This window comes from Poecilia reticulata, chromosome 20 (genome assembly GCF_904066995.2).
Source record: "Poecilia reticulata chromosome 20, P_reticulata-male-v2, whole genome shotgun sequence".
NCBI lineage: Eukaryota > Metazoa > Chordata > Actinopteri > Cyprinodontiformes > Poeciliidae > Poecilia > Poecilia reticulata.
The window spans coordinates 15,368,780-15,383,388 of NC_088849.1; the positions used below are offsets into that span (position 1 = coordinate 15,368,780).

At 40.8% G+C, this 14,609-nt stretch overlaps 1 long non-coding RNA gene across 5 annotated transcripts in view; it reads right to left on the reverse strand.

Annotated features, from left to right (window-relative positions):
• Nucleotides 1–5,620: 5,620 nt before the first annotated feature.
• LOC145549315 (uncharacterized) overlaps nt 5,621–14,609 on the reverse strand; it is a 55,864-nt gene continuing 46,875 nt past the window's right edge. For all 5 annotated transcript variants that reach the window (XR_014085227.1, XR_014085226.1, XR_014085225.1 and 2 more), the window contains one exon: nt 5,621–8,949. This is a non-coding gene — a long non-coding RNA (uncharacterized LOC145549315). The remainder of the gene's footprint in view (nt 8,950–14,609) is intronic.

Genomic DNA, 14,609 nt, shown 5'->3' on the forward strand with positions numbered 1-14,609 from the left:
GCACATTCGAAACCTATTTTCACAGTAAAGTGGTATGATCAACAGAATGATTAGCAGAAGGTGATACATTCGTCTGTGGAGAGAGGGGAGTGGGGGGGTCACAAAGTTCTGCGTGGGCGTTTTTCACCTCCTCCTGAAACCTTTTCTATAAATCACGTCTGTTCTTTGTGAAGTCTCTTGGCTTGGATTTTTTAACACACCTCCTACAATCCTCTGTTTTGTATACTAATTAATTTCGCTGCTGTGAAAACACGCACTGCTTATTTTGTAGCCCATTGTTCAATAGCTCCACATACATTCTGTGGACACGGCGCGGCATCGATGTGCACAGATCGACGTTAGAAGATTTAGCATGTAATTTACATAGATTGTCAAGGTTTTTGCAGAAAAATAGGTGTAAATGTATTATTCAGTAAGAAATTTACACTATAAAAAAAACCTGCTTAACATGCTCTCCCTTTTGTGAATAGAAAACTGTTTTGTTTGTAATGTAAGCGTGTTATTTCTATGCATATTATATCATGGATCCAAAGCATAGTTTATTTATTTTTTGGTTCTTTATACATTTATAAAGATATGAAAAGATATTACATTAGAATATCTTTTTACAACTTTGCCGACTCTGAAAATTGTTCACGTCACTCGGTAACAACTTCCACACTGGAGAGTGTTTTTAAATTGGCTAAACCACACAGCATGCAGTTATGATATATTCACTAATAAAAGAAAATTATTTTTTTTAACTATCCTACCCAGATGGTCAAGTAAAACTGCCTGGATTCTAGTGCAAATCTATCATCGCTCCAAATCTTTATTTAAAATTACTGCAGAGAGAAAGAAAAAAAAGGGTGAAATATGTAAGTGTTTCACAGCAACGTTAGAGCCAGTAAAACTGGCTCAGTCATAGACAGAAAGCTGAAATGTGTTAAAAGGAAAATCAATGCTTGGACTACAGCGTAAGCTCCTCTGGGTGAGGCAGCACAAAAAGCCACAGAAGAGAAAAAAGTGCCCAATTATACACACGAGAAGAAGCACACATATACGTACGTACATGACATTATATGCAAATTATGGAGCAGTTTTTTTTCTCCTTCATATTCCTAACATTGAGACGACTGCAATTCTGCTGCGTCTTATTGGTTGAACGGTATCTCATGTTTGAGCTCATGTGACCTCCATCTCCACCCCTCAAGGCCCTAAACTCCACACACACACACTCACTCACACACACACGCCCTGCTTCACTGCAGCTCCCCAGCTCTCAGGCTATGAAATGTACATCACACCTCCGATCTGAGGGAATCTCACCCAAATCCTTTCCTTGAATTATTGAAGAGGACCCGAGCCAGCTCGACTCTGATTATCCTCCGATCAATATTCCTCGCCTCGCCTCCTATAACATCAAATGCCTCCGACGATCGATCGAGCCAATCAGGGGGAGCTGCTGCAGCTGGAAATGCAGAGTGTATTGTTCTGGGCTGTTTACACTGACACAACTTGGCGGGTATAACAGGCGTGTTTATGCTGGGGAAAAAAAAAAAAAAAAAAAGCCAGTGATTGCTGATTGACCGAGATGCTTCTGTGTGAGTTTTTGTTGTCTGCGCCGCAGATAACACCTGTTTGTGTTACAACGGCTTAATGGAGATACAAAGGGAGGCGGTTTGTTACAGTGAAAGGCAGATTTGCTCAATAATTTACAAAGTGAGAGGATTTATGAAACCGATAAATGCAAAAGGAGTTAAATAAAAAAGTAGGAAATATTTGTAGGAATCAGGACACTGTACTGATCCCGGAGCAAACGTGTGTCGTTGCAGCTGCACGGTCTAAATGTGCGTCTTAGAAACAGAAAAACAGAAATGGAAAAAAAACAACAAAGTAAGGCAAAAAAAATAAATCTGCAAACAGTAGGTCAGAGTTAAGAGGAAACAACACTGTTAAATAGACATCATTCTTTATATTTCAAGGCAAGGAAAGTTTGTGACTCACAAGAGAGATTAAAGAGCCTAAAAGGGTTATAAGGAACAAAGGTGGGAAAAATCACAACGGTGAAATGAGTGCAAGCTGGAAAGAATCATTTATAACAGATGGGAGTGCTGTGAAAAAGTATTTGCAGATCATCTAACAATTTAATTAGTTTAATCTATTGGAAGTCAAATCATTCGTATCAATTAATTTGGAGAGGAAGATATAAAGTCATAAGGCTTTGAGAACCACAGTGGAAGCCATTATCCAAGGATGCAGAAAACATGGATCAGTGGGGAAGATTCCCAGGAGCCGAGCAAAATTACTCCGAGACGAATCAGCGATTAATTTAGGAGGTCACAGAAAACAACAAAAAAAAAACAATATCTAAATTACTAGAGGCTTTGCTTTTTTCACTTTTTCTGATTTAATAACAGGAAAACGTAAAGACTGAGCATAAACTATATCCGTGGAGCATAGGGTTTTACAGCAGTACAATGTGAAGTCCACCTGTGAATGGGAGTGGCTCTCCGCTGTTGAGAAACGATTGCTTCCTGGAGACGTGGACTGTGTTGGAAGTTTTTAATTTTACCCAATTGCTAACGTTTGACCGTGACGCTTGCAATGTGCCGGTTCTACAGGAAATTACCTGCGCTGCAAACAACCATCATCCACTGCGAAGAGAGAAGTGGCGATCTGATTAACTGGTAACGTTAATTAAATATCTGGCAGACATGGACTGAAGAGCTTCATTCGCTTCCTCCGCTGCTATTGCTAAAACTACAGACAGACTACAATTCTAAAACAGCGCAGAAACTCGACATTATTGTTTTCACAACTTCTGTTTGCTGATTGGCCGAGTCAAAAATCGACTTGAGACAATCCAAGTGAAAGGGAGAAACCCCATTCTGTGCTGGAAGAAGAATTTGACATTCCACTCTGCTGTGGATGTAACAAGAATGTTAATTTTAGACACAGCAATAAACAGATAAAACAACGTTACATTACCTCACAACTACGTTCAAATGTGGCTCTTACGTTTGTGTTCAAAGGAAGACATTATTCAGTTTATGTCCATGAGTGGAAAAAATTTCCTGTGGAGCCTCTTGGAGTCGTTTTTTAACTAAACAATCTCCTGCGATTGACTAGGGATTTTTTCTGCCCTATTCTCAAATTGAACAGCGTCTTCCTCAAGTATTTCTGCTAGAATCTGTGTTTGTTGTGTGACAGAAACATTTGCAAGTTCAAATGCTCAAGAAACCTCCACGTTGAACACCAACCTGAGTCGATTAATTTCTCAATCCTTTTGAAAGCAGGCGAGTGCAAGGGAGTTGTAACGATTTTTTTTTTTCAATTAAAGGTAAACCTTTTTTACAATAAGCTGAATGAACACAAACACACGCCTGTAACCCTGCTATTATACGACAAGGCACACAAACACACCATCAGCTGCTCTGAGGCCTGAATAACGATTGCAGACAGACGCTGCTCTGTTATTTAGAAAAAGAAAGAAAAAAAAGGTACCTTTGATATGTTATTGTTGCTTCACTACCGTCAGCGTGCGTGCCTTTTCTCCTCAAGACATTTTACACACATTGACGCACCTTCATAGTTGTCCTTTTCTGCCGATTTCATAGACCGGACCTTGTTGCGTATTGAAACGCGAGAGTTGCGCGTCGTACCTTTAAGACCAGAGCGTTCGCATGCAAATACCGACAGAGTCCAGCAGACATAGATCTGCTGCTGCATCTCTCCGCTCTCAGGTGCTGCGCAGCAGGAAGGATGTATCAGCAGGGGCCAGATGATGGCACTCTTCTCTCTGCACCAGCCTGTCCCCCCCCATCCCCCGCCACCGCCGCCATGCGTGCATGATGCAGCTGGCCTCATTTTAATGATTTAAATCACTTGAGGTCCACCGCCACACGTTTCAGAGGCTTGACTGAATTTATCCCCGTTGATAGAGATCAGCGCCCTCAGCCCCGGACGTTGCCAGACTACAGTGTAGGGAGAGACCTAGTCGGCTGACATGATTGGATACAGCTCTCCGCTCTGATTTTACTTTTGATCCCGCTGCTCCGGCTCTGGCCCCGGGGACTGATGAGTGGAATGGAGTGGTACCGATAGAGCAAAGATGATGCCTCGCACTGCTTTTTTTTTTTGTTTGTTTTTTTATCTTGCTGGTCATCCTTTATACAGATGCAGATCGAGACTCAAGAGCTGTGGTGAAATGTAGACTCATGTTCTGTCATGTAAATATGAGGGGAATTGACGCTGTAAATCCCACACATGCACACGTGGAGAACGGCCACACATCTCCAGGGTTATTACGATTTGAAGCCCAAACTAAAAACTCGGATTACAGGATGTAATCACAAATAAAACAGAGGTAGCTTTGAAGCCTCGCGTTTGGATTATTTCTGCATTTAATGTGGGCAGAGGCAAACTTGCAGTGTTATAGGTGCTCCTCTTCAGCAGCGAGACGGAGGACGACGAGGAGGATACAAGTGTTGCCTCTATAGGTTCAGGCTCCTGCAGGATCAAACATTCCCAATCGTGCAGGGCGTCATCGGAATACCACGTTTACTGCACGCAACCCGCTCCTCGCTGAAAACTCCCCCACATCCCAGCGTATGTGTGACCAGCCCAATGGATTTTCTCAGAGGGCCTCTCCACGTGATTGGGCATGCTCAGTAAATTCCCTGCTGTTGACCTGCAGCCTGACGTGCTATTGATTTGCAGGATGACAGTGTGTGCGTGTGGTGTGTATTTTTGCACAGCCCCGTGGGTGGGTGGGGTGAGTGGGTACGAAGAGGTTAGCGGCACGGAGAAAGGGGGCACCGTGGAGCGGCAAGGTCATCTGAAGGACGTGGGCGAGCGCAGGCGAGTCGGAGAGCCGCAGCTCGCCTGACGGATGGCCGCGCCACCCAGAGAGAGAAAGAGAGAGGGGGAATGGGGTGGGAGCAGAAAATAGCTCAGCTCATAAAAAAAAAAAAAAAAAAAAAATCCAACACATAAATAACACGGACAGGAAGTAACCGTGCAGTTGTCTGGTTCATTATGACGAGTGAACACAAATTTGTGTCATCTCAGATCGTTTGGGTCCAGCAGATGAGGAGGCACTTTCTGATAAGGCCACAGTGAGGTTGTACAAGAAGCTTGTGATGAGACACACAGCAGCATTACATGCTATCACTGCCATCCAAATCCCCTCACTATTGATTAGATTGGAATATTTTGTGTCCTAACATTTGTTTTTGTCTTATTTTATTTATTTTTTTCATAAACTGAGTCTACTCAGTAGTAGACGGTTCAGGTCAATTCGGCGTTTGACCTCGAGTTTTTACCTATGCAAGATATTTTGTCAAAACATATTTGAAGTTTCTGAATGCCGACATGTTTTCTGACAATCATACAGAAATCAGAAGTTCACACTGATGATGGTGCTCCAAGTTCCACGTTTCCTTCCTTTAAAAACAAAACTGTCCCGTATCTTTTTTTCTGGATGCCATCAAGGCATGTGCTAATTACATGTTTTGACAGCGAACAGACCTTTTTACCACATGGTATTGCAGCATAAAAGCCTCACTTCTCCCTGTGATATTAAGCAAATGACAAATTTATTTACTTGTGTAGGCATCAAAGGAAGTAAATACACCCGTTGCCATTTTAAAGACATTTTATTTAATCTGCACCCAAGCAAAACATTTCATCCAAATCCACTTAGATCATTGCCTGTAAATTTGTTTTAGTAGCAGAGTATTTTATGAATTACGGGGACGAATAGTCGTAAAAATGCTAAAATAAATACAATACTGTTTTCCGAAGACTTTATAAAATACCTTAAAACAACAAGAGAGTTCAGTGGTGTTTTGTCACTTTGGTTTTGAGATTTATCTCGAGTAATTTGGTATTTATACGGATCTCTGTATTGGCTTTGTTCGTTTTGATTTTGACTCATTTTTGTACATAATGAGAAAAAAATACATGAATGAAGCTGACAGTACAGGTTACAAGACTTTCTAGAGTCCTTTAATCTCCTGTGGCAATTAGGAGGCACCTAAACGCTTGCTCCCCACATGACTATGATTTAATGACGCTCTCTAAAACATCCGGTGGGGAAAGAGTAGAATGGTGCAGTTAGAGAAAACCCCCCCCAACAAGGGTTAAATCTAGTGATTTCTCTCTTGTTAATGGAATAATTTAAGACTTGTTAAAACATATATTGTTTTTTCTCTTCTCACCAGTTTATCACCTCATCGTTAGCTCTCAAAGTACTTAGAAATTGTATTTGTCTGAAATAAACCATCACACAAAAATAAATCACTGCATTCACCGTTTTGACAGTGCATTAGGTTTATTGTTTTTCTTAGCAAGTAGCAGCTTTTGCTGCAATCTGGGGAGACATTTTGTCCTGCAGAGAAGCTACAAATCCTTGACACGGCTTTTTTGAGATCAGTGCTCTCGACATCACTTTTAGATGCCAAAAGCTCAGACAGAATTAATTAAATGTTCATTTTAAAATAGCAAAGTGTTTTTGTAAAGATGTATTTGTATCTTTAATGAAAAATGTTGTTGCTGTGTAATATAGCCTAAATCTCAAACAGCTAAAGTAGAGATTCAAGGTTGTAGAGAAGTAACTTTAAAAAAAAGTTGCAATCTCTGAAGGATTTTGTGTTTTTGGAAATTCTACCAACTTTATCCAAAATTATTCTGGAGGAGCATTTTTGTACTTTTTACATAACCTTAGCCTCAAAACTCTTTTGCCAAAATATGTGAATAAATCAGCCTGGTGATCCAACATGCTTTTCCCAAGTTTCCTCAGTTTTGCTAGTTTTTTTTAAATTATTTTTATTTTTGCCTCCCTTCTGTATTGTTCCCAGCCTTGTTTTTCACATTATCATCTGTCATGGGAAATTTGACCTACGTTGTGTAATTAAGCGATCGATAGCTCTGTAATAGTGAAGGATGTGTCGGGGCCAGAAGGCCAGCCACCATGACCGATTGAGACCTGCCGCCTCCGATGTGTGGATGGAAGTCGTGTCCTCTGTGGGCTCAGAGGCAGAAAAATGAGTTGAAACCCAACAGAAAGTCCTGAAAGTGGAGGAAACGCCTGGGAACAACACCGTCCGTCTGCTGAAAGTTATGAAACTCTGGCAATTATAACACTCCGTGTGAGATATATTTTCAATTTAACCACTTCAATGACTTACTGCTTTTTCATTAAAAAGGTTTTTAATCGGAAACTCTGTTCACTCAATCATTTTTTTTTTTTTTTACTTCTTTCATAGGATATACAAGTGAAAGCCCGGTGCCTTCATGGTCAGGGTTATAAGAGCAACAAAACATTAAAAAAAAAAAGACTCATTTTTAAACTGACCACAAAATGACCCTGATTTTTATTTTTTCAATTTAAAACAATTTAAAAAAGTTTCCAGCTTTAGTTCAGCTAATTAATTCATTTTCACACTTAGTATTTACAAACTTTTAATTTTGCAGATTAACCAAGTTGTTTGTATCTTATTTAAAGAGAAAGAGAAAAATATTTGCATTTTCTGGGGTTCAGCTGCATTAAATACAAACATACTTTGAAAAGCCGGCTGACCATGTGGTTCCCAAAATGCCAGCAGTCATTTCTCATCTCAGATCACAGCAATTAAAACTGCCAAGGAGTTAAAACAAAACAAATCAAACCTTTATAGTTGAGGTTTCTATAGTAACTTGTATAATTATGGTTATTAGACTATTGTGAGAAATCCATTATGTCCACATGAAGTAAATATCTGAAGTGACCTCAACGCTTCCTGGCTCGAATGTGTAGAGACAACCTTGTTCTTGACATTAAAAGCAAATTGGAAACTTCCAACTGCTTCAGGCGTAATGACATTTATTAAAATATACAACTGAAAGAATCTTTTTTTTTCTTGACGACTTGAAGAATTAGAAAACTAACAGTAGGGAAGGTTATTATAAATATCACAATTTGCATCTCCATATCAATGTGTCTTAAACCATTTTGAAATAAAAGTGAATTTGATCAGAAAAACAAAACAAAAAAATCACAAAAGTAATACTGACAGGCGTCATAACCAAACTTTAGTACACCTGGAAAGTAATGAGTGCTTCACTTGTTTCACATTTTTATGTTACACCCGTTTTCCAAATTGTATATTACAAATACCCCCATCATGACAATGTGGAAAAAAAGTTTTGAAGCGTCTTACAAATTTATTAAAAATAGAAAACCAAGAAATCGCTTTGATATAATTAATCGCAGCCTTTGCCACAAAGTTAAAAATTAAATATGACAAAAAAAAAATTATTGTCTCAAGACAGAAAATGCTTTTATCTTCTTTACGTGACATCTCAATCTTAGTCAGATTGAATGGAGAACATTCTGAACGTTCCTTTTCATGTCACGTTTTCTCAGTTTGGTTTAGGCCTGAACTTTGACTGGATCATTTTAATATGTAACTATGTGATGATGTAAATCATTCAACTTTAGTTCTGGATGCACGTTTCCTCCGTCTCAGTCTAAATTCCTCTGCAGGCTCTTTGATGCTGTTTATATCAGACCGTAAGTAGCCCGGCGTCAGAACAGCGATTCACAGCTGAATGAAATTCAATCAGCTTCCAATACAATAAGAAATAAACTACATACCAGAGAAACATTTGAGGATAAACTATTCACATTTATCTGCTCAGAATCTTGTTCTTTCAGTCACAATTCAAATGAAAGAACTTGTATGAGAGCTGGAACACTTAGAGAGGTTTGCTTTTTGGTTCTGCTCGTTCTTCTCCACATCGGACCGGATCGTCGCCCTTGTTACTGCAGACGAGGCCCCACCCTGTCTGTTCATATCCCTTTCTGTCCTACCACCACCTGTTACCGAGACACCAAGACTCCTCCAAACTAGAGGGAGCCCACTCTCGTTCAGGTCGCTTCACTCTTGGCTGCGAATTGCTCCAGTCCATGCAGAGGGTCATCACCTGCAGACACGAACAGAATCATGTCATCTGCAAAAAAACAAAAATGAGACCCGAACGTTTTTAAGCAACCATGTTATGCTATTTAAATTAAATGTGCTAACTTCATGAAAAACCTTGATCAGAATAAATCATACACACTGATGGAAAATAAAAATAAAAATTGAAAGTTAATGCATCTAATTGAGTACTTTAACCTCAGTTTTACCCGTTACATTTTCTATTCTCACTTTGTTTCACTGGGATGTCAATCCAACCTTAATCCAAACACCTTTCACTCTCCTGCTTCACCTCAAATCCACGCGAAGCTTTAATGTTAGGGGAGGTTCGCATCTCTTTTAAAGATTTAAGACACATCTCTAGAAACCAGGCTCTCAGATAAAACGTCAGAGGTCAACAGTAAAGTGTCAAGGCGAGGCGCCGCCTGTCAGACTCGGCCAGTAGATGGTGACCCAAAGGGTTAGATACCATCACAGGCAGGTCGCCGGGTTCTTAGCTGCGCGACACCAGAGGTCTTTGCATGCTGATGTGCAAAATGACTCCACATGAGACACGAACTCCAGCTGCTGTGAGACAGGAAAACACGGCCAATGTGCAAAGATCAACTTCTAAACTTCACATGCTGTCCAACTGACTTTCCAAAGTCCGAAGTCTGGCGGTGATGTATGGCTGACCAGACGGGACGTTCCAGCCCTCGTTTTCGAATTCTTTACAGTGGATTCTTCACGTTCACTGCTTATAATATCGATCCTCCTTCATCATACATCTTCCGCGTAAATTGTCCACACCGTCTTTTAAATTGATCGAGCCGCATGATAAAATAAATGTAAGCAGAGCAACAGTGAGGTCATTGATCTGTGTAGTGATAGATGAAAGGCATTTATCAGCTTGGAGTACCCGTGATAATTAATTGATATTGATTTAAAACCGAGCTGTAAAGCGAAATGACAGTCCAACGCTCGCCGTGCTCCTGCCTTTGCCACCTCCTCCAATTTTTAATTCTTCCCTTTCGGGTTTTCACAAGAAAATCCATAAATGCAGATATCTTGTATAATTGAGGGCGATAATTACAACGCGCTCCCTGTGTATTATTCATATTTAAATGGACAAGTTTGTGCTGAAAATATTTCATGACCCCTCAGCACATCTGATTGCACGTCGAGAGTCGGAACTGGCAGCTGCTGATTTAAATTGCACATGTGAAGAGGCAGGATGAGGACTTGTCTTCTCGCTCCATCGAGAAATTTTGCGCAATTTAAATATCAAATCCTTAAGTTCAATTTTTGATGTTTCCACCGTTGCTGTTAAGAGGGGCATCCACTTGCACTTTATGTTAAAATGGTGATTTCACTGTGGATGATGCTCTCCCCTATTGTCTGCCGTGGCAAGGCTCTAACAAGTCCCTCTACTGATGGCAAGGCAGAATTTGCAAAAGCAGTTGTAAGTGTCATTTAAGTTGAGGGAATAATGTAACTCCTGAAGTAATAAGGGTTTCCTTTTAGTGCAGGACATGGGGTGAGCTGAATATTATATCACCACTAAGCTATTTTGTATGCTGTGAGGCAATTTGCTTCATTTGTCAAACATTTGGTCACACAGCGGTTACTGCTAGTTTTGGTTAAAGTAGGAGGAACACATTTCACTTTAACGAAGTTGAACTATTCTCTCCCCCCCCCCCCCCTCTCCATATCTCCCAGTCCCAAAGATGTGTAATTGTCTCAACTCTCCAGGGCTAACTCTAACTTTAAAATGCAGGCCTGATCTTTGTTAATCTCATGGAAATGGTCACACCTCTTAGTTATATTTATTTCTCTAGCAAATATCAAGAACCTTAAACCTTGCTCTTGCTGACCCTTGTTGCGCAGCAATCACACTCTGCAAAGCCCCCTGTAATTACCAGCACCGTTTACTATTCATCAGCAGACGGAATGGAAATGCCTGTGAGCATAATGGATTTCTATGTCGCGCTCTAAGCAATGGCCATAAAAGTGTAGGGAGTGGGAAGTGAAATTTCATGGCGAGAAGGAGAAGAATACATGCTAAAACAATGACAAATTAAGAAATTTCTTAATTAAGATTAAGAAAAAATTATATGTCAGGTAAGCCGTTTTATATCTTTTCATTGACCGCAGATCATATGAGGAGAGGTAGTCTGAGCTGTGGGACTAAACACGTTTATTTCTAGCATTGATGTTTTGTTCCAAACTCAACTTGCTCCTAGTTTTTAAAAACTTCTAACTCAAGATTAAATAAAAACCTTTATTTTTTATTTTTTTTGCTTTAGTGTGCACTCAGTTCTTGTTTTGACTATTTCAGCGAGTGACGCTGTATCACGTCCACCATAAGCTGTTTACTTTGGGATGCTGCACAATGCGTTTTGTATTAATCCATAATTTATATTTCAGTGATTATTCACATGCCTGTATCAGCTTGATCTCATTTATTTCCTCTCTTTTTTATTATTTCTATTTAAGTTTAGCTTTTATTAATTAGTGGTTGGACTGGAAGAAGGGGAAGACATGCAGTAAATGGTGGGGGAATCAAACCTAATATTTAGTCTTGATTTATTATTGGTATTTTCCTACCTATTGAATTACATTTAGATACATCGCAGGGCTATTTATACATCTACAGAATATCCTGAATTTGACAGTAGCTTTGATAGTTTAAAACTCCCAACTTCAAAAACTTCATTTTGCTTTATGTGTCATCACATTTACACCTCATGGTTATTTAGACAGAAAGATATTTACTCTGGAAACAGAAGGAAGCGGTGTGTTAATGCTAATCTTCCTGCGTAGAAAAATGTTGTGAAAACAGAATAATTAAGTATAAATATAAAATTACATTATCTTTTGTCTGTAAGCTGCAATTTAGTTTTTGACAGTTTCATTTTTGTTTCAGACGGTACTCAATCTGAAATTTCAGATTGTATGACAGTATGAAACAGAAATAAAACTTGTCCTTTCTCTAACGAGTTTATCTTGCCATCTTTATCTGGCGTCAGTGTATTTTATCATCTACCAAAACCCCCAAATTCTCCTGTTTCTTTTTTAGTTTAAAGGTGGGGACTGTACGCCTTTTTTTTGGGGTGGATTGCAACTTTGTACCTTCAAACCTTCACCCCCCTCAGAATAAGACTTACAGTTAAATGTAAACATCCAGCCAATATTTATTCTGGGAACACACTGTGCAATATTTGTCTGGTTTCACTACAAATTTCCTGCCAGGAAAAGTCAGTGGCAGTTTTTACTAAGTTAGGGACATTTAGGGAGGATGTCAGTGAGGCGGGGTGAAGAATCAATTCAATCAATGATTAAAAATAGAGTTTGAATTGTGTTTAGCTGAAAAGCAAAATGTTCTGTTATATTTCACATGAATCAGTCCTGGTTTGACTGGTTTGGCTTCTGGCTACGACATTTCTTTTTTTTGAGAATGTGTTGTTTTTCGAAGAAGTAGTCAACTTTAGTCTTGGTTGCTTTCTGACCAGCCATTAACTTTAACCTTTGGAACCAACTAGCTGAAGTTTATAGCTTTTTATAACTTCTATTAGCGAAGGAACAAACAGGACAGCACACAGTAATCAGGAGTGTCAAATTCAAGATAGAAGAATTATTGGTCAGGCTAACTACCTGTTTGGGAGCTAAAGCTAAAGCTTAAATAGGCAGAAATATTCCAATAACTCTGGTCATACATACCCTCACATACTTCACGGTTATTCAAAGTGGCTCGGATATAACAATACATAATTCAAAAAGATTTGCCTTTAGGTTATCAAGAGAAATGTCCATGCATAGATGTTTTTTTACCATCTTTTTAAATCTAATAAATTACATATCAATTTTAAAAAAAAATCACTTTTTAACTATAACTGTCAAGATGCCATTACAGATTGCCATTTGGAAATATAAGGCATAATACGTGGCGCATAAGTACAGATGCCAACAAAAGAAACATTGATATGGGGGCAAAACGAAGAGAAGATGAAACTAAACTGTGATGGGATAGAGGCAGTAGAGCAGAGCGACGGCATATCTTCACATAGATTTCCTGTGCTAAAATTTTGTCCTCTTTTCTTCCCCACATTCGGAATATCTTCCCTGCATCTATTATTCTACGCACCAAACCAACTTCCCCTTTTATTTCCTAACCGCACGGCTTCTTATCACGCTGGAAGTCTACGCCGCGCCGACGTGGCGCTCTTCTTTGACACACCGGCAGCAACAACAGCAGCCGATAAACACCTCCGTTTGCTTCATCGCTCCTTTTCATCCTTCACCGTTTTCCAGCTTTGATTCGAGCTCCTGCGGTGACCAAATGCATACGAACGCAACAGCACAGCGTGGCGGGCTGCGCTGCTAAATATACACCGCTTCACTCATCTCGTGTTATATTTTTAATGGCTTCCATGCACTTGTGCCTCAGAGTCTCCCTAGGCCAGGTTCTTTCTCTTGCACCTTCTTGCCTCTGCGGCTCTTATCCCTGTCGCCTCGGGGCATTCACAGGCCTGCCGAAAGAAATCAACCCCGCATCACTGGAGACAAGCAGACACGGCCCCTCGCCCCCACCATCAGCGCTGAAATAAACTGCACACCTTCCTTCTGCATTGTTCGCCCGTGAGTCTTGCTTTTAGGTGAGCTTCTCTTTAGCTCTCGCGGTAACTTCATGGGTTATTCAAAATCAGCTTAGCTCAGACTCCGAGTGCAGAAATGACTGAAATTTTGCTAAAATTGCCACGTTCACCCGGGAGGAAAAGCAGAGTGCATCACAGGCACAAACAGAAATGGATTTGGTGCAGCGCGTTTTGTCTACGGCGACCCATGCAGGGCTCCATTACGTAAACCTCTATAGAGCTGTTCCAAAATGGCTGCCTCTGTGTTTCTTCCTGGTGGCAAAGAGCCGGTACATACACTGGGGAAATATGGATTGAGATAGAGCGTTAGCTCCAGTAGTAGGGTGCAATCAGGGTGTGTCTCATGGCTCTGCTGCTTGTTTCAGGAAAGCTACAATTCTCTGAGCTGAAGAGGAGAAAAGAAGAGGATACAGGAAGGAGACGAAGATGAGGAGATGGGTGAGAGTGAGGATCATTGTGTGACAATGGGAGGAATCCTGGATGGGCTGCTGCATTTCAGCAATACAGCTGGGAAGGTGGCTGCAGGATGTGCATTGCTTTTCATTATGCTTTCTCGATCTGCCATTGATTTTACTCCAGCCTGGAGTCTTCTGTATTATTCGAATGTTAAGATGTCAGCGCTGGTAACCACCAGCTCCATTAAAGGCAGGCAGGCAGGCAGGCAGGGCGGCTGCAGCCGGAGGAGCCCAGGCAGGAGGATGAATTATTAAGGAGAGAATGAGGTGGTGGGACATTTCCACCGTCGCCTTAGTGAATGTCATCCCGCTCAGTCGGGAGATGCGCAGGCACAGGCTGGCTTGACAAAAATCGACAGTGACTTTCACCTCCCCCACCCGGAACCGGTTTGATCCTGATTGCAGACACTGCAGCTGGCAATTTCCAGAATAATCTGCGGCTCCAGCCCGGAGAGCCCGCCCGCCCTGCCCCCGACGGATCCACCGGCTCTTTCCGCCCCCAGCAGCCTCGTGCCCCGGCATCCTCCACGGCCCTCCGGCAGCGTCGATAATATGGACGGGAGGAGAAACCCGCG